Source organism: Phascolarctos cinereus, unplaced genomic scaffold, assembly GCF_003287225.1.
Source record: "Phascolarctos cinereus isolate Bilbo 61053 unplaced genomic scaffold, phaCin_HiC Scaffold_4;HRSCAF=312, whole genome shotgun sequence".
Classification (NCBI taxonomy): domain Eukaryota; kingdom Metazoa; phylum Chordata; class Mammalia; order Diprotodontia; family Phascolarctidae; genus Phascolarctos; species Phascolarctos cinereus.
The window spans coordinates 208,457,242-208,476,824 of NW_027555847.1; the positions used below are offsets into that span (position 1 = coordinate 208,457,242).

The following is a 19,583-nucleotide window of genomic DNA, read 5'->3' on the forward strand; positions in this document are numbered from 1 at the left end:
TTAGAGGAAGGGTCAGGCCTTTTTTGTTTGATCCCGTAGTGTTGAGGGCCGATCTTAAGAGTCTAATATGGGTTTAAGATCCAGGGCAGAGCAGCAGTCTTTGAAGTTAGGATGGATTTTCTCTATATACCCTGTACCCTCAGAAAAATAAACTGAGTTAGTTTTCTGCTCCGCCTGGCCCCATTTCATGTCTTATTTCACGCCTCTCCGTTTGGTATACTATCTGGTTGCTGGAGACAAATGGCGTGTCGAACAGTGACGAAGAGTCAGAGAGAGGACGGTTCCCTTGAACGCTCCGGAGGAAAAGAAACCCTTGCTGGCTAATACGCCAGGAAACAAGGTCCTTAAGTGGCTGGACGCTGCGGTACTAAGGTAAAGGGAACGAGGGTCATTACAGGTTTCCCCTTAGAAATATTAGGACTAAGAGGGGGAAAAAAAATCACCAGGCTTACGTGGGAGATTATAAATTACAAGAAATTGATTAGAAAGTTTAGAAACAGGCTGGGTACTTAGAGCATAAGAAATAGTGTCGCTTTGGAAAGGCCCACATACATACTTTTGATCTTAAGAGGCACCCTTAAGATCAAAAGTATGGGTCAGGTACAAAGTGGAAAAAGAGATAGAGATTATTACCTAAGATTACTAAAGAAAATAGTGAAAGAAAGAGGTTTAGTTATTCCAAACAGTCAGCTACAGGAATTTTTAGAAAGTGTAGAAAAATGCTGCCCATGGTTTCCACAAGAAGGAACAATTGATTTAGAGAAATGGGAGATTGTAGGCAAGCAACTACTAGTAGCAAAGAAAGTGATTGGGCAGATAAGGGGGCAGGAACAGACGAGGAAGAAGAAATGCATAAGGCCTTTGAGGAACAGTTGAGCATAGTTGAAGAGGACGGGGAAAATGTGCATTCTGTTAAACAACAGAGAGATGAGTAACAGAAAGATGTACATTTACCTTCAGTTAAACAACTGCCTGGGAGAAAATTTAAATGCAAGGGTGTGTTAGAAAAGGAGATACAAAGGGCAGAAAGCAGAGGGGAAGAAGTGCCCACCAACTTAAAATTAGCTAGGTAAATAAGTTTAAGCATGTAGGAGAGAGCAGTATGTATAGCAAGCTTAAGGAAGGTATAATTTATTTGCACAGTGTGATTAGGGGTTTTGAAAGTAAAAAGGTTTTGAAACTTTTTGAGAATTGTTATGAAAAAATTCTCTTTCTTTTTTTGCATTCTAAAGCCCTGGCCAAAGCTTTGGGTGTAAGATTGAAAGATTATGTTGAAAAATATTCTCTTCCTTTCTCTTGAATTCCAACTCTGGCCGGGTTGGGGTGGGGGAGAAAAAAGGAGAAGATGAGGAGTTTTCCTCTTCAATTCAAAAAGAAAAGTTTTTAAGTATTGGAACACAATCTAAAGATAATTTGGTTCATTCACATTAGCAATATGCTTGTTTCAAATTTTAAAAATCTAGTATCATTACAAATTGGTAAACTTTTGTATTGTTTTGTGTTATCTCAAACAATTTTCAATAATTTAAGATGTTATTAAAATGTGAATTTAAAAAGACTGAAAGATAGTGGGAAAGCTGTGTAAAAGCCAGCTAAATTATTTCACCAAGTCCGGTTAATCTTGCTTTGTAATGTTTTCTAACTGTCAATTAGAAAAGTCAGGTATTTCCAACTTTACCTGTAATTAAAGAACAGCTTATAGTTAAAACAATTTGACTATCACTTATGAAAATTACCAGATTGTTAATTAAGCTATTTGAAGTTACTGTTTTAATGTTAAAACCTAGAATTTTTAATTACTTATGAGTGAAAAGGAGGGGCACAAGGCAATTCCCTCTACTTTGTAAATTTGTCAGGGCTCCTGGAAATTATCTGTTGTGGGCAAGGTTATCTGCCCTGGAAATAAATAAACAAACAAATAAAAATAAAAAAGAGAGAGAGAACTTGTTAAGATTATGTAGTTCCTAAACAATTAATTTAGCTTGCTGAGAAGCTGCAACTATATGAAATGATTTCTAATACTTGGCTTTTTTTTACCAGAAAAAGTTTAAATTTGAGATAGAAAGATGTTAAGTGAAATCTCTTATGTATGTGACTCATGGTAAATCTTTGTTACTTATTACAACTCCATGAGAGTAAAATTAACTATATCTGGCTTTAAGCCATGATTATTAGTGAAACTTACTGCTTAAGGTAAAAGACTTTTAGGACTACAACTAATTTTGTTTTGAGTTTTAATTTAGGTATAGTCATCTCTATTAAATTAGTATTTGAAGTTTTCCTATTAAGGAATGCTTTCCACCATGTGCAAAAATTTTGTTCATAACACTATTAAACCTGTTGGGCAAAAATATTCTCAGACAAAAATAATTTACTATATGGATGATAAACTTAGCGAACTTTCCTTATTAATGTGTGAGCTAAGCTCTTTAGTCTCAAAGATTTATAATTACTCCTGGCTAAGGCACAAAAGAAACCACCCTTTGCTTATTTTAGACATATTGTTTCACAGTCTACAATTAGACCCCCAAACTATTACAAAACAGGCAAGATTCTTCTTTTTTTTAAATTTAATTTAATTTAATTTTATTTTTAAAAATTTTTTTTCCATATGCTTTTGAGTTGAAAATTTTTTCTCCCTTTTTCTCCCCCCCCCACCCTCCCCAAGACAGTGCACAATCTGACATAGGCTTTACATTTACATACCCATTAAACATATTTTCACATTAGTGAAGTTGTAAGTAAAAATTAAAACCAATAGGAGGAACCATCAGAAAGATGAAACAAAATTCAACTTAAGGTAAAAATAAGTGAGAGCAATTCGACTTCCACAGTTCTTTCTTTGGATGTGGACAGCATTTTCCATCCCGAGGCCTCTGGAGATGTCTTAGATACTTGTAATGCTGAGAAGGGTTCAGTTTAACAATCTTAGTCATTGCATAATATGGCTATTATTCTGTACAAAGTCCTCTTGGTTCTGCTCACTTCAGCATCAGACCACATAAGTCTTTCCAGGTTTTTCTGAAGTCAGCCTGTTCATCATTTCTTATAGCACAATAGTATTCTATTACATTCATATACCACAACTTGCTCAGCCATTCCCCAATTGATGGGCATCCTCTCAATTTCCAATTCTTAACAGGCGAGATTCTTTAAAAACTTTTAAAGATATTAATTAACTTTGGCCTGCCTAGTAGATCACCACTAATCAATTATTTTAAGATGAATTTAAACTAAGTAGAATAATAGATAGCTGAAACTCAATTAATTCCCTTTAATTTGTGGGGGCAAGATATTTTACATCTAAGGGGAGCTGTTAGTTAGTTTGGGTGAAACAGTGGCTTTTGACAAAAAGGAAGCTTTTTACAGTAAAGCAATTAGTTGAGCAAGACTTTTAAAAGGACATACAGAATTCTTTACAAATCCTTGGAATTCACCTGTTTTTGTTATTAAAATGAAGTCAGTGAAATAGAGGATGCTTCATGACCTCTGAGCTATTAATGAAGTCTCCCTTCACCCATTATGAATTCTGTTTCCTAGCCTTTGATAGTTATTGATTTAAAAGACTGCTTTTTTACTATTCCACTGCAAGAAGCTGACAAATGTTGTTTTGCTTTTACAATACCCAGTGTTAATGCAGAACACCCTGCAACCAGGTTTCAATAGAAAGTCCTTCCTCAAGGCATGAAAAACAGCCCTACAATGTGTCAAAATTTTGTTAATAAAGCTATACAACCAATTAGGAAAAAATTTCTCAATGCAAAAATAATACACTATATAGTGACATACTTTGTAGCTGTTCCACTGAAAACTCACACATTTATTTCCTCAGCCTCAATTAGCTTTACAAGAATATGGGCTTATTATAGCCCAAGAAAAAGTTTAAGAAAAATCTCCATTTTCCTACCTAGGTCATATTGTCACCGAAACAACAGTGAAGCACTTAATGAATTTTCAAAAACTTTTAGAGGATACTAATTAGTTTTGACCATCATTCCAAATTACTACAGAACAACTGGCTAATTTCTTTTTTACATTTAGAGGAGATCCTAATCTAAATTCCCCTAGGACATTAACTCCTGAAGCAAAAAAGGAGCTTTATTTAGTCAAACAGAAAAATTCCTGAAGCTCAACTCACCCATATTTTTTTAAATGAAGAGGTACCAGGTGCTATTCTTAGTACTCCAGTGTCCCCTACAATTTTTAACTTACAGGAAATTTACTTTCTGTTATTAATTAACCTTATAATAAAAGGCAAATAGACACTCTTGTTTCCTCTTAAAGAATTGGCAAATTGCTATTACTATTTTTTCTGGTCATATTGATATTGATAATTACTTACCATTTCTTAAGATATTAACCTTTTTTACTAATTATTCATAGGTATTTCAAAAAGATTGTTAGATTTAACCCCCTTCCGTCAGCACCCATGACATTCATCGATGGGTTAAGTACAGGTATAGCAAGATATTATGAGCTTATTAATGTTGTTTCTGATAACATGTCTCTGAAGATATAGAGACTGCAAAGTTAAAATATATTACTAATACACAATTATATACTGAAAGCAATGCCATTACTGATTCTTAACTACAATGCTGCCACTTGCCTTTTATTAAGCTTTTATTGAGCCTTTTATTAACTATATTCTGCCAATACAACAACCTTAACTGTAGAGAAGAAAACATTTTGTGGCTATTTTTGAATAAACTCCTACAGTATTAGAAACATAGTATAAAGAATGATTATTTTTTAATTAACAGTCTGTTTCAAATGTATCAAGAGGCTTTTCTCCCCAACATATTTGACAACTGGATGTAACCTATATGCCTTCTTTTGAAAAGCTTTCTTATACTTATGTTATAATGGATACTTTTTTCTTTCATTTTTGCCACTTTACAAACAAGTGGTACAATTAAATATGTGATCAATCGCATTTTACAAGCCTTCACAGTTTTGAGTGTACTTAAACGAATCAAAACAGATAATGTTCCTGAGCTTCCATTAGCAAAACATTTTCTTCCTTTTATGCTTTTTATAACATTTCTCTGATCAAAAACATTTTATATTATTAAAAGCAAAGATATTACAATTATTCTTTTCAAAAAAAAGGGGGGGGAATCTGGGCTACTACCCCTTATAGATAATTGGTTAATTTTTGACAATTGGCTATTAATTTTTATAATTGGCTATTAATTTTCTAAATATTAACAAAGATGAGTACACTCCAGCCTAAAAACATCCAGAGGCCCAGATCCATTACTGGATCCATTACTAACAAGGGGATGAGGGTGTGCTCATATATTTTCAGAAAACTTTGATAAACCTGTCCAGATAACGGAGAAAGATGTCAGAGCGTCTATAACAACTCAGCTTGAATACAGAGTATGACAATTCGGGGAAAGTGAAGAAGGAGCCAATCTCCAGTGACAGGTTGCCTTCCCACATGGGGTCCAGTGAAAGCTCCCTCTCATCGAGTGATAAAAGACTCCTGAACTTGTATTTTTAGTAATAGTAGCTTTACTTTCTGCTCAAGTGTGTAATGTACAGAGTGCTCAGCACTGGACTTATTTTTCCTTTTCCACCCTGGATGCAACCTCTCACATATATGGACAAATTGGGACTATACATACACTAATAACACCTGTATATTCGGAAGACAAGAAGATCCCTATCTCCAGGATAAAGTTAAGATTACAATTGCCTTCAGATCTCTAGCATCCAGGACACCTATATGTTTTTCAAAATTTAGCAACAATATTGAATCCTGTTTTTTCCTTGTTACATCAGTTTTTAATACCAGTTTGTCTCATGGATATGTAACTTTCATTCAGTCTAATATTACTTTTGAATAGTATGTTACTTGTGTCAATTGTACTCTCAAACAATGTATTGATAATAATGACTATATTGTATTTTTGGTAGAACAATCATCATTTGCTATTTTCCCTAACAACGTTTTACATGACTAGTTTCAGAATTCTGGTGAACACGTTCTTCAAATTATTACTTCCTCCTTAAGTCAATCAAAACAATTTATTTGTCTCCTTATTATTGATTTAATCATTGTTGCTTCTTTTATTGTATCTACTGCTGCTTCATCTATTATGCTACAATCTGAAATCTAAACTGCATAATTTGTATGTGACTTAGCAAAAAATGTTTAGTACCTAATGCACAAGAAGCTATTGATACATTGTATAGAGTCAATTTATTAGAACAATCAGTATTATATTTAACAGATAAGTTAGAACCCTTGAAAACAAGGTTGCTATTGCAATGTGATTACAGATATTCACATATTTACATTATCCTGCTGCCCTATGATACTTCAGATCCTAATATCTCATGAGACAAGACAAGTGCCTGCCTACTGGGGGCCTGGCACAATTCTAAATACCACCCAAGAGATTGCAGACAGTCATTCCCTGGGGGCCAACCCAAAAAATCTGGCTGAAGAGATCTTAGAGAAATTAAGTGCTATCAATACATTTAAGAATTTACCTGCCCAGTTACTTCATGTATTTTCTTGGGCAGTGTTATTATCCTCTGTATTGTTACCTTAATTAAATGAAGGATCACAGTGTTGGGAACCGATGTTCACCACCTCAAGCTGCTTGCTAATTCGTAAAGGGAGGAGCTAGCTTGTTGAGGGCCAATCTTAAGAGTCTGATATGGGTTTAAGATCCAGGGCAGAGTTTGATCTCCGCCCAGGCTTGGCTCTCCAATCTCTCCCTGTTAGGAGGTTCCTGAGACATTCCTTCTCACTCTTTGAACCTTAGATTTACATATTCACTCCCTCTACACAGGCGCCAGAAAAAAAGCTTTGGAATTTACAACTCTATCTAGGAACTCTGATAAGGAGGAAATGTATGTTATCACATCCTTAGCAGATGTTTCAGGAGTGTCTCACAAGGAGGACTCTCTGAAGTTAGGATGGATTTTCTATATATATCCTGTACCCTCAGAAAAATAAACTAAGTCAGTTTTCTGCTCCGCCTGGTCCCACTTCATGTCTTATTTCATGCCTCTCCATTAGGTGTACTATCTGGTTGCGGGCGACACCATAGGGCAGAACTTTTTGGATGAATGGCAATTTAGGTTTTCTGTAAGGATGAATTCCCTAATAATTAGATCTGTCCAAAAGTAGAATAAGTGACCTCAGGAGGCAGTGATAACAATTTAATTATATAGCACTTTAAGGTTTACACAGTGCTTTTCTCAAAACAATCCCGATGAGCTACTGGATAGTGCATTAAGTATTATTATCCTCATTTTACAGAGGACATAGTTGAGGGTAAAAGAGATGAAGACTGCAGGTGTTGTCACCATCTGTTGTCATTAGGCTACTTTTTAAAAAAAAAATAACACCACTAGTAGGATTTGAACCCAGGTCTTTCCTAACTCCAGTACTTAGAAACTTTGCCACAATACCCAACTGCCTCAAGACAGTAGATTCTCAATCAAGAATATATTGAGCAAAGAAAATGTCTATCTAAAAAGTCCTTTTTGTAACCTTCCACGACAAAGCAAATTTCACAATTAAACAATGTTCTCTTCAACCACAAGTAGTGGGGTTAATTACAGTACATTATGATTTAATTCCAGGGAACAGGGGTACTCCTCTGTTCTGTCTTGTACCTCATATCTTTATGATCCTGTTGGGCCTGAATAAAAAATATGTTCAGCACTTTGAAAAAATCTATTTAAAAACAGTCAAATTTCTTACTATCCAGTTGTGCAAAATGCTGTAACTTCTTAGTTGGCATCAAAAGAGACCATTATATCCTTATACCTTTGTACTTTATACTAAGTACCAGCAATTATAGTGTATAATTGGGGAAAGGAGAGGGATTTGAAAGTTGTAATGTTAAACGAATTGCTAAGAAAATGGACTCATCCAAGATGCTGCTGCTGAAAACTATAAAATCTATCTTTATATTCCCATTTAGAACACAAAGAACCTCAAATTTTGCTGATGATAATATGAACTAGTGGAGGTAAGGAGATAATACATTACTTATAAATACAAACATAAAGATTACCATAGAAGGCTAACAGACTGGTAACTCCTGTGAGATAATAATAATTGTTTCCCAATAGTCTCTCGAGTAGGAAGAAGCTGCTGGTTGAGTTAAGCCAAGAACTTTTAGTTAAAGATTAAAACTAGATACTAAATTTTAGTCTACAGTAGTACTGATTTGAGGCTTTTAGTCATTACTTAAAAGGACAACTCTTTATCAAGTTCTCAAGTTTAACGAACATTTTATTCATTCAAATTAGATCAGGCTCTTCAGGGTGGTAGCATATCCTCCAGATAAAGAAGATTTAGATTCATTTTAAAGTTTTATTAGCTAACCTTACTTTTAAAATAAGAGGTTAGCAATTTTTAAAAAACAACCAAAAAACCCTATTTTTTAAAAGAAAAAAGTCTTCATCATGAAAATTAACTGACTGAGAAAATGTCTAATACAGTGCTAATAGTTTAGTCAGATGTAGTTTTAAATTTTAAAAGATTAATTATCATACAGAAAATAAGAACAAATGTGAAGAAATGGGGAATCTCTAGTCAGTGTGAATTTGGTAAAAGCAGGAAATGTAGATAGGAATAATTATAGACTAAATGACTAGTAAGACAGAAAAGTGGTATATAGAACTTAAATTTTCTCAGATTACCCTTTTTAAAATGGCTGGTAATTATGTTTGTCATTAATGACTCAGAAGTGTTATATATCAGTTCTGTTTATCAATCCTCTTTGCTTAATGTAGTAGCTCTCCTTAATTCCCAAGGTCTGACAATTAGCTCATTCCATTGCACATCCAGGATGAGCCTATGATAAATTATAATACTGAAGGCTTCTCAAGACAATTAGCTCTTATTTTTATGCTTTACCATGTTTAAACTATTGACTAATATTCAGTAAAACTAACAAACAAAATTAAAAACTGTCACCTAGAAACACCTGGGTGTTAAAGGTCATGAGGTAAACAAAAGAAAACTGGCTCATCCTGGATGTGCAAATGGAATGAGCTGTTTAACTAATTGTCAGACCTTGGGAATGTTGAAAACTAAAGATAAATAAATTTATAATTAAAAAAAAAACCCCAACAACACATTTAGCCTAAACCTAAAAGGTACATTTTGTAAAGTTATTGAGTCACTTTTATGACTCAATAACTTATCAACACCTGCGTACATAGTGTCTCTTTCCCATCACAGAACAGATGTCATCCTTATTATCTGGTATTAGAAATATGAGGTACTATTGTACTTTTACTCATTTTTCCTCATTAAGGTCATCTTAATTTATCTATAACACAGAAAAATAACTGAGAGGGGAAAAGTCAAAGTTTCAACATCACGAATTTACAAGACCAACAGAAATTAACAATTACTTGCACTGAAGCCCGGAGTTAAAGAAACAGAAATGCACAAATAAATTCTACTCATATTTCATTATCAATTTTATTATTTGTATTTAGTATTTTTAAGGAACTTCCTCCCCCACTGTCTTTCAAAAAGTTAAATAATATTTTCCATACATGTTGCAATTTTTAAAAAATGTTTGATACAATTAACAGTTATACTATAACATCTACCTTAAGACCTTGGATTCAGAGCAAGAAAAGACCTTACTAGAGCATAGCTCAACCTCCTCATTTCGGAGTGAAGAGGAAATATGTAACTATATCTGAGGCTGAATAGATAGTTAGTGACAAAGTTCTGATTTGAAGTCAGACAGTCTGGCTTCAAATCTTGGGCTTTTCCACTAATAACGCACTCTTTTCATCTTATGATTTCACAGAAAAAAACATATTTTCAAAAGCTACAAACTAGTTCAGTACTATCTATACACATAGTAACCACTCAATAAATCTTCAAATGAAGGAAAAATAGCACTCAGGTGGCTATTACTACTAAAAACCCTGAAAAATACTTAAAATACACTTTGCATCTTTGTTGCTAAACAACAACAAGGCTTGGGAATGGGAGTTAACATAACAGTTTGAAGCCACCATGCGGTAATGCTACTTCCCTGCTTTAAAATGCTGTTGCCTTTAGCGGGCAAAAAAAACAAAAAAAAACCCCAAAAAAACCAAAACACTATCTTGTTTGGCATTTAAAGCTTTTCAAAATCTAGTTCTGGCCTATCTTTCCAGATTTCTTTCTGATCTCCCCACAGTACATACACTACATTCTAGCATTCTGTCTCTGCCTTGCAGCCCCCTGCCTCGGAGGGCTGCACTGACTCCTCAGGTCCACCTTTTAGAATCCCTAACTTCCTTCAAGATGAGCTCAAGGCAGGTACCACTTTCTATTGGAGGTCTTGCCTAATTCTCCTAATCGTTAGTGCTTCTCTCCTTCCTTAAAGGATGTTGTATTTACTTATTTGTTATGTGTTGTAAAGTGCATGCTGCAGCTCCTGGAGGGTATTTTTCATTGCAAGAGTCCCTTTCTCACTGAAATACTTAATATACTCACTGAACTGAATTGAAAGCAATTAAAGTGTTATCAGAATGGTGATTCCTACAAATTGAAGGCTTGCCCCGGCTTCATTTCTTTTTTAATTTTCCAAAATTCTGGAGATGATTTTTGGTTGTTCATCCCCCTTCTATTTTATACATTTTATTCAACTACTTTGTCTGTCTTTCTAAATAATGAATTATCTAGTACTTTTCAAGTTGTAGTTGCTCAAACATTTCTAAAGATCTTAAAAAAAAAGAAAAAGTAGAAATTTCAACTCATTAACCATCGGTATACCCACCCACCAAAAATTACTCCTTCAAGGAGGAATACAGCAGGCTTTAAATAAAAGCACTAACTTAAGGCAACTCTTAGCTACTCACATAAACACACAAACACAGACACACAGACACACAGACACACACACACACACACTCTTTGTGAACATTTCTAATGCTTTCCTGAAAGGTAAAGGACCAGGAACTTGGTTTTAGTAACTAAACAGATATTTATCTAAAATCAAAGGAAAAAGCAGTTTTTAGTAGCTGGAGAAAATTCTTAAGTACAACTGCGTTGAATTTTCTCCAGCTACTAAAATCTGCTTCAAATTTATTTTTAAAAACTCAAGTCATAGGGGGCAGATCCCAGATGGCAGAGTGAAAGTAGTAACTTGTTTGAGCTTTCCCCCAAACTCCTCCAAATACCTGTAAAAAATTATTCTAAAGAAATTCTAAAGTAGCAGAACCCACAAAAAGATAGAGTGAAACAAATTTCCAGCCCAAGACAACCTGGATGGTTGAAGGTAAAGGTCTGTTGCACCAGGCTGAGAGAGTAGCAGAGTTCAGCATGGGCCACGCAAGCAAAGACAGGGCCCCAGTGAACCTGGAGCAGGCTTCAGGGGACTGAATCATGGGCAGCTATGGAGTTTTCCAGACTTCTCAACCCATAAATGCCAAAGACAACTCAGAAAGTCTGTGGGAAAGGTCTGTCAGACCTGGGTGAGAGAGGAGTGTGGTCCGGCTCTGGCCCTAGCACAGCGTCTGGGCAGCAGCCACAGTGGCAGCAGCCACAGTGGCAGCAGCTGCTTAAAGAGGTCTTGGCCCACAGACTGTGGGGGAATCAAGTGACTGATCAGAGGGGGATTTGCAGGGATCTCTTTGCTGATGTTGAGGCAGGATTCTCTTGCTTTGCCCATGCTTGGATCTGGGACACAGTTCTCGGACGAGGAGAAGCGCTAGCATAGCAGAGCTTGTGATGACAGTGGACAGGAAATCCTCCTCACAGTTCCAAGGCAGAAAAAAGTTCTTGTGGTCACTCATAGACAAAAGCACAGACCAGGAAAGGAGTAAATGTCTCTCCTTTGATTATACCACCTTAGAAGAACTAAAAATTTACAGATCCCTAGAAGTATCTCTGAAAATAGCTGCACAAAACCCCTGGAGCTCGGGACAGTATACCCTCCACACCGGAAGCAGAGTCCTACCTTAACAAAGAGTTAAAAAGCCAAGTAATTGGCTGGGAACACTAGCAAACAGCAGAAAAAAAAACTCTATACAATAGACTATAGCATATTACTTTGGTGACAAAGAATATTAAAACACATAAACATAAGAAGACAACAAAATCAAAGCTCCTACATCCAAAGGATCCAAGAAAACTTTGAATTGGTCTCAAGAGCTCAAAAAGGATTTTGAGAAGCAAGTAAGAGAAGTAAATGAAAAATTGGGAACAGAAATGAGAGTGATGCAAGAAAACCATAAAAAAAAAAGTCAACAGCTTGCTAAAGGAAACCCCCCCAAAATACTGAAGATAATAACACCTTAAAAAATAGACTAACCCAAATGGCAAAGGAGGTACAAAAAGCCAATGAGGAGAAGAATGCCTTAAAAAGCAGAATTGGTCAGATGGAAAAGGAGGTGCAAAAGTTCACTGAAGAAAATAATTCCTTAAAAATTAGAATGGAGCAAATGGAAGCTAATGACTCTATAAGAAATCAAGAAATTATAAAACAAAACCAAAAGAATGAAAAAATAGAAGACAATGTGAAATATCTTATTGGAAAAACAACTGACCTGGAAAACGGATCCAGGAGAGAGAATTTAAAAATTATTGACTACCTGAAAGCCATGATCAAAAAAGAGCCTATACATCATCTTTCAAGAAATTATCAAGGAAAACTATCTTGATATTCTTGAACCAGAGAGTAAAACAGAAATGGAAAGAACTCATCGATCACCTCCTGAAAGAGATCCCCAAAGGAAAACTAGGAATATTGTAGCCAAATTCCAGAGTTCCCAGGTCAAGGAGAAAATATTGCAAGCCGCCAGAAAGAAACAATTCTAGTATAGTGTTAACACAATCAGTATAACACAAGATTTAGCAGCTTCTGGGGCAGGTAGGTGGCATAGTAGAAAGAGCTCTAGCCTTAGTGTCATCCAGCCTCAGACACTTGAAACTTACTAGCTGTCTGACCCTGGACAAGTCACTTAACCCCAATCACCTCACCAAAAAAAGCAAAAAAAGTAAAAAAAAAATTAGCAGCTTCTACATTAAAGGATCTGAGAGCTTGGAAATATGATATTCCCGAGGTCAATGGAGCTAGGATTAAAATCAAGCATCACCTATCTGGCACAACTGAGTATAAAGGGGAAAAAATGGATATTCAATGAAACAGATGACTTTCAAGCATTCTTGATGAAAGGATCAGAGCTGAATAGAAAATCTGACTTTCAAACATAAGACTCAAGAGAAGCATGAAAAGGTAAACAAGAAAGAGAAATCATAAGGGACTTATTAAAGCTGAACTGTTTACATTCCTACATGGAAAGATGATATTTGTAATTCATGAGACCTTTCTCATTATTAGGGTAGTTGGAGGGAATATGTATAGACAGAGGGCACAAGGTGAGTTGAATATGAAGGGATGATATCTAAAAAATAAAATTAAGGGGTGAGAGAGGATTATACTGGGAGAAGGAGAAAGGGAAAGGTAGAATGGGGTAAATTATCTCACATAAAAGAAGCAAGGAAAAGCTTTTACAGTGGAAGGGAAGAGGCGGGAGTTGAGGGGGAATGAGTGAATCTTACTCTTATTGGATTTGGCTAAAGGAGGGAATAACATGCACACTCAAATGGGTATGGAAATCTATCTTACCCTTAGGAAAATGGGGGGAAGGGGATAGATAAGAGAGAGGGAGTGAAAGAAGGGAGGGCAGATTGGGGGAGGGAGTAATCAGAAGCAAACACTTTTGAGCAGGGACAGGGTCAAAGGAGAGAAGAGAATAAACAGGGGGCAGGATGGGATGAAAGGAAATACAGTTAGTCTTTCACAACATAACCATTACATGTATAGCCTGTATTGAGTTGCTTGCTTTTTCAATGAGGGTGTATGGGGAGGGAGGAAGGGAGAGAATCTGGAACTCAAAATCTTTTTTTTTTGGCTAGTCAATGGGGTTAAGTGACTTGCCCAGGGTCACACAGCTAGTAAGTGTTATGTGTCTGAGGCCGGATTTGAACTCAGGTTCTCCTCAATCCAGGGCCAGTGCTCTATCCACTGTGCCATCTAGCTGCCCCTGTAACTCAAAATCTTGTGGAAGTAAATGTTGAAAACTAAAACTAAATAATTTTTAAAAAGAAAAAAGAAGAAAAAAATTCAAATAACTGATGACACCTAACTTATTCTAAAGAGATAAATTTTTTTATCTTCTAGATCTTGTATTTATACATATACCAAAAAATACCTTAATGACTCAGGGTTGGAGGCATGATTTCACATTGGTGTCTATAATATAATGTCTTGCTCTGTGATACACCCTTCTGTCAACTTGCCTCCTCCTCTTTTTTGTTCATAATCTTTCTCAAATTGTCTCTCCTCCTAGATGTCTTTCCTGGCCCTAACTGGTAAAGAACAGAGGATTTTAACCTACTGTAAATAGAAACCAGGAATGGAGAGCAGGTGGGGAAAGGAAAACAAGAGAATAAACTATGCGCTCCTCCTGACTTTTAGGGATGAGACCGTGTTCCTCCCATAGGTTTTTTTTTTAAGTATCTAGACTTCATTGATTCTCAAACATTAAAAAACAAAACAAAACTAGACCATATACTCCAAAATGGCTTTTCAAGAGGCCAATTATTTCTTCTTATGAGGAACACTCAAACTGCTTAAGTGCTAATGATTACTTGTAGCAACATGGCATCAAATATTGTTGCCTAAGAAAAAGAACTTAATTTCCTGCAGATAGAAAAATACATTGCTTTCAATAATATCTAAGAAAACCTAGGGAAAATAAGCATGATCTTTCAGGGGAGGAGATGGATATTCAATGAAATAGGGGACTTCCAAACCTTCCTGATAAAAAGACCAGAGCTCAACAGAAAATTTGATCTTCAAATACAAGACTCAAGAGAGACATAAAAAGGTAAATGGGACATAAAGAAACATGGTATTAATAAGAGCAAACTGTTTACATCCCTAAAAGGGAAGATGACACTTGTAACCCTCGAGAACTGTATTGTTATTACACCATGTTGAAGGAGTAAAGGGGGTGGGTATAAGTTCACTTTGATGTAATGATAAAAAAAAAATCTAATCAAGTTGGTTAAATGAATCCAAGTAAGTGGATTAACCTGATTTAACTAAGAAAATATACCTAGAGAAAAGGAAAGGAGGAGGCAGACAAGGGTAAATTACATTACAGGAAAAGACACAAAAACCTATCACACCAGAGGGAAAGAAGGGAGCATTGTTTGAACCTTACTCTTAGTTAAGTACTAATACTGATAGACTTAACCCTTCTCAGCAATACAAGGATATAAGACATCTCCAAAGGCCTCATGATGGAAAATGCTAGCCACATCCAAAGAAATAGCTATGGAGTTTGAATGCAGATCGAAGCATACTATTTGCTATTTTTTTCCTTCTGTTGTGTTTTGTTTCCTCTTTCTGGTGGTTCCTACTATTGGTTCTGATTCTTACAACATAACTAATGTGAAAATATGTTTAATAGTAATGTATATGTATAGCCTATATCAGATTGCGTGCCGTCTTGGGGAGGGAGGTAGAGAGGGAGGGCGAGAAGAATTTAAAACTCAAAAGCTTATGGAAGTGATTGCTGCTAAATCAAAATAAATAAATTAATAATAAAGAGAAATTATCAAGGAAAACTGCCCTGATATTCTAGAACTAGGGGGTAAAATAGAAGTTGAAAGAGACCTCTTGAAAGAGACCCCAAAAAGAAAACTCCTAGGAATATTATAGCCAAATTCCACAGTTCCCAGGTCAAGGAGAAAATATTGCAAGCAGCCAGAAAGAACCAATTCAAGTATTGTGGAAACACAATCAGGATAACACAAGATTTGGCAGCTTCTACATGAAGGGACTGGATGGCTTGGAACATAATATTCCAGAGATCAAAGGAGCTAGAATTAAAACCAAGAATCACCTACCCAGCAAAACTGAGTATAATTCTTCAGAAGAAAAAAATGAACATTCAGTGAAATAGAGGACTTTCAAGTATCCTTGATGAAAAGACCAAAGCTGAATAGAAATTTGACTTTCAAATACAAGACTCAAGAGAAGCATGAAAAGGTAAACAGGAAAAAGAAATCAAAAGAGACTTATTAAAGTTGAACTATTTAAATTTCTACATGGAAAGATGATATTTGTAACTCATGAGACCTTTTTCACTATTAGGGTACTGGAGGAAAAAAATATAGATAGATAGCTGGCACAGGGTGAGTTGAAGATGAAGGGGTGATATCTAAAAAATAAAGGGGTGAGAGAGTATTATACTTGGGAGAAGGAGAAAGGGAGAGGTAGAATGGGGTGAAACACATAAAACAGACCAGAAAAAGCTTTTACAGTGGAGGGGAAGTGGGGGAAGGTCACAGGGAATGAGTGAATCTTATTCTCATCAGATTTGGCTTAAGAAGGGAATAACATACACACTCAATTGGGTATCTTACCCTACAGGAAAATAGGGGGTAAAGAGATAAGAGATCGGGAGATGACAGAATAGAGGGCAGATTAGGGGAGTAGGTAATCAGAAGCAAACACTTTTGAGGAGGGACAGGGTCAAAACAGAGAACAGAATAAACAGGACGTGGGATAGGATGAAGGGAAATATAGTTAGTTTTTTACAACATGACTACTATGGAAGTGTTTTACATGACTACACATGAGGGTGGGTAGGGACAGGAGAAAGGAAGAGAATTTGGAACCCAAAGTTTTAAAAACAAATGTTAAAAATTGTTTTTACATACAACTGGGAAATAAGATATACAGGCAATGGGGTATAGAAATCTAATAGAAGGGGAAAGGGATAAGAGAAGGGGGGGATGACAGAAGGTAGGGCAGATTAGGGGAAAGGGTATTCAGAATAGACGCCATCTTGGGGTTGGGGTAGGGGCAAGATAAGGAGAAAATTTGGAACTCAAAATCTTGTGGAAGTGAATGATGAAAATTAAAACTAAATAAATTAAATTAATAAAATAAAAAAAATCTAAGAAAGAGCAAATATTGGGCTTTTCTGAAACATGAATTATCATATACATAAAACAATTTTCTTTCTTAGAAAAGTCCTCAAATATACTACTACTTCAATACACACACACATACATCTGTACTACAAAAATCAATCAACAAATGTTTACTAAATATCTACTCTATATCTAGCATTGTGTTACATATACTTTTAGAGAGTTTACATTAAATATTTGGAAGATAAAACTTGTTGATTGCATTTATCATAAAGCAAATTAAGTCCTATCATTTTTCTCTCCCTTACTTTCTTTGATGCTTTTAAGATCATTGTAGTTTGTGATGAAAACTGTTGTCTATTTCATCAGATGTATAAAGAAGTCATATAAAAACTACAAGAAGTTGTAGACAAGAAGACACTCAATCTCTCTTCAGATCTCTGGCATATAAGCAAAGTGGGAAGGAGGAGGGAGAGTGTTAAGAGTTCCAACCTGGCTGATGACCACTAATATGTACTAACTCAAGTATTCCTTTCACCTTTTAGTTTCTGCTCTTCTCAGTCTCCTGGCTTCAAACTTACTTTTACTGGGCTCATAGTGAAGCCCTTGAAATCACTGATGTACCTCATGGCATGAAAGAAGACAGAAAGCTGAAAATAACAGCAAACTGAATAGGAGAGAAGTAAGTAGCCAGGTAGTAGAATAGGTGGACCTAGATGCAGGGAGACCTGAATTCAAATCCTGGCACACACCCACTAGCTATGTGATCCTGGGAAAGTCAACTAATCTTTATCTATCTTAGTTTCCTCAACTGCAAAATCAGGATAATAACAGCTCCCTCAAAGGTTTGTTTTGAGGATAAAGTGAAATAAAATTTGTAAAGTGTTTTTCAAACCTTTAATAGCTATATAAAGGTCAACCATTATCTAGGCCAGGGGTGGGGAACCTGCTGCCTCAAAACCACAGCAGCCTTCTAGGTGCTTGGGTGAGGCCTTTTGACGGAGTCCAAGTTTTACAGAAGAAATCCTTTTAGGGGATTTGCTCTTGAAGTTTGGATTCAGTCAAAGGGCTACATTTGAGGACCTAGAGAGTCACATGTGCCCTCAAGGCCACAGGTTCCCTACCCCTGATCTAGTCCAGCTGCCTACATTAAACAACAGAGGCCTGGAATGTTTAAGTAATTATTTGCCCAAGGACATACTGCTAATGTTTAGCAGAGCTCCACTAGATCACCTCAATGCCAAAGTCTGATGCTCTATCTATATACATTTCACTTACGATACCTTGAGTCAAATCATGAAATTTCATAGTGTGAAGGGTCGCTGGAGTTCCCTATGGGGAAAAGTGGAACTAAGATGGCCAGAGAACCACCACAGAGGTTATGCTGCCTATTTGTCTAGAGCAGAGGTTCTTAACCTGGGGTCCCTGAATCTTTTTTTTTTAATATACTGATAAATATTTCAATATAATCGGTTTCCTTTGCATTCCTAGGTGTTATTTAGTTTATGCATTAACAAACATTAAAAATACATACCCTGTGTGACCCTGGGCAAGTCATTTAACCCCAACTGCCTCACTAAAAAAAAAGCAAAAAAAAAGGTATCAAAAATACACACCCACACCCACACCCCTTGCTCCAGAGGCAGAACAGACTGCCAAAAGGATTCATGACACACAAAAAAAGTTAAGAATCCCTGGTGGAGAGATGGAAATAGGTCATTAATAACAGCCTATGATACTGGCTAAGAAATAAAGTGGTGGATCAGTAGAATAGGTTAGGTATGCAAGACACAACAGTCAATGACTATAGTAATCTACTATTTGATAAACCCAAAGACCCTAGTTTCTGGGATAAGAACTCACTATTTGACAAAAACTGCTGGGAAAACTGGAAATAGTATGGCAGAAACTAGGCATAGACCAAAATCTTACACCACATACCAAAATAAAGTCAAAATGTGTAAAGGATTTAGATATAAAGGCTGATACCACAAGGTAAACTGGGAGAGCAAGGAATCATTTACCTGTCAGATTTATGGAAAACAGAATTTATGACCAAACAAGAGATAGAGAACATTATGAAATGCAAAATGGATAATTTTGATTACATTAAATTGAAGTTTTTACACAAAGCCAATGTAACCAAGATAAGGAGGGAAGCAGAAAACTGGGAAATTTTTACAACTAGTATCTCTGATAAGGGCCTCATTTCTAAAATATGTAGAGAACTAAGTCAGATCTGTAAGAATACAAGTCATTCCCCAATTGATAAATGGCCCAAGGCAGCTTTCAGATGAAGAAATTAAAGTTATCTATAGTCATATAAAAAATGCTCTAAATCGCTATTGATTCTCTAATGCAATTCTCTAATATTGCAAACCACACCTATCAGACTGGCTAACATGACAAAACAGGAAAATGATAAATGTTGGAGAAGATGTAGGAAAATTGGAACACTAATGTATTATTGGTGGAGTTGTGAACTGATCCAACCATTTTGGAGAGCAATTTGGAACTATGTCCAAAGGGCTATAAAAATGTGCATAACCTTTGACCCAGCAACAGCACTTCTAGGGCTATATCCCAGAGATCATAAAAATGGGAAAAGGACCCATATGTACAAAAATATTTATAGCAACTC

General features: G+C 35.9%; 1 protein-coding gene across 3 annotated transcripts in view; it reads right to left on the reverse strand.

Annotated features, from left to right (window-relative positions):
• Positions 1-19,583, reverse strand: part of GDE1 (glycerophosphodiester phosphodiesterase 1) — a 116,557-nt gene that overhangs the window by 94,718 nt on the left and 2,256 nt on the right. The window lies entirely within an intron of this gene.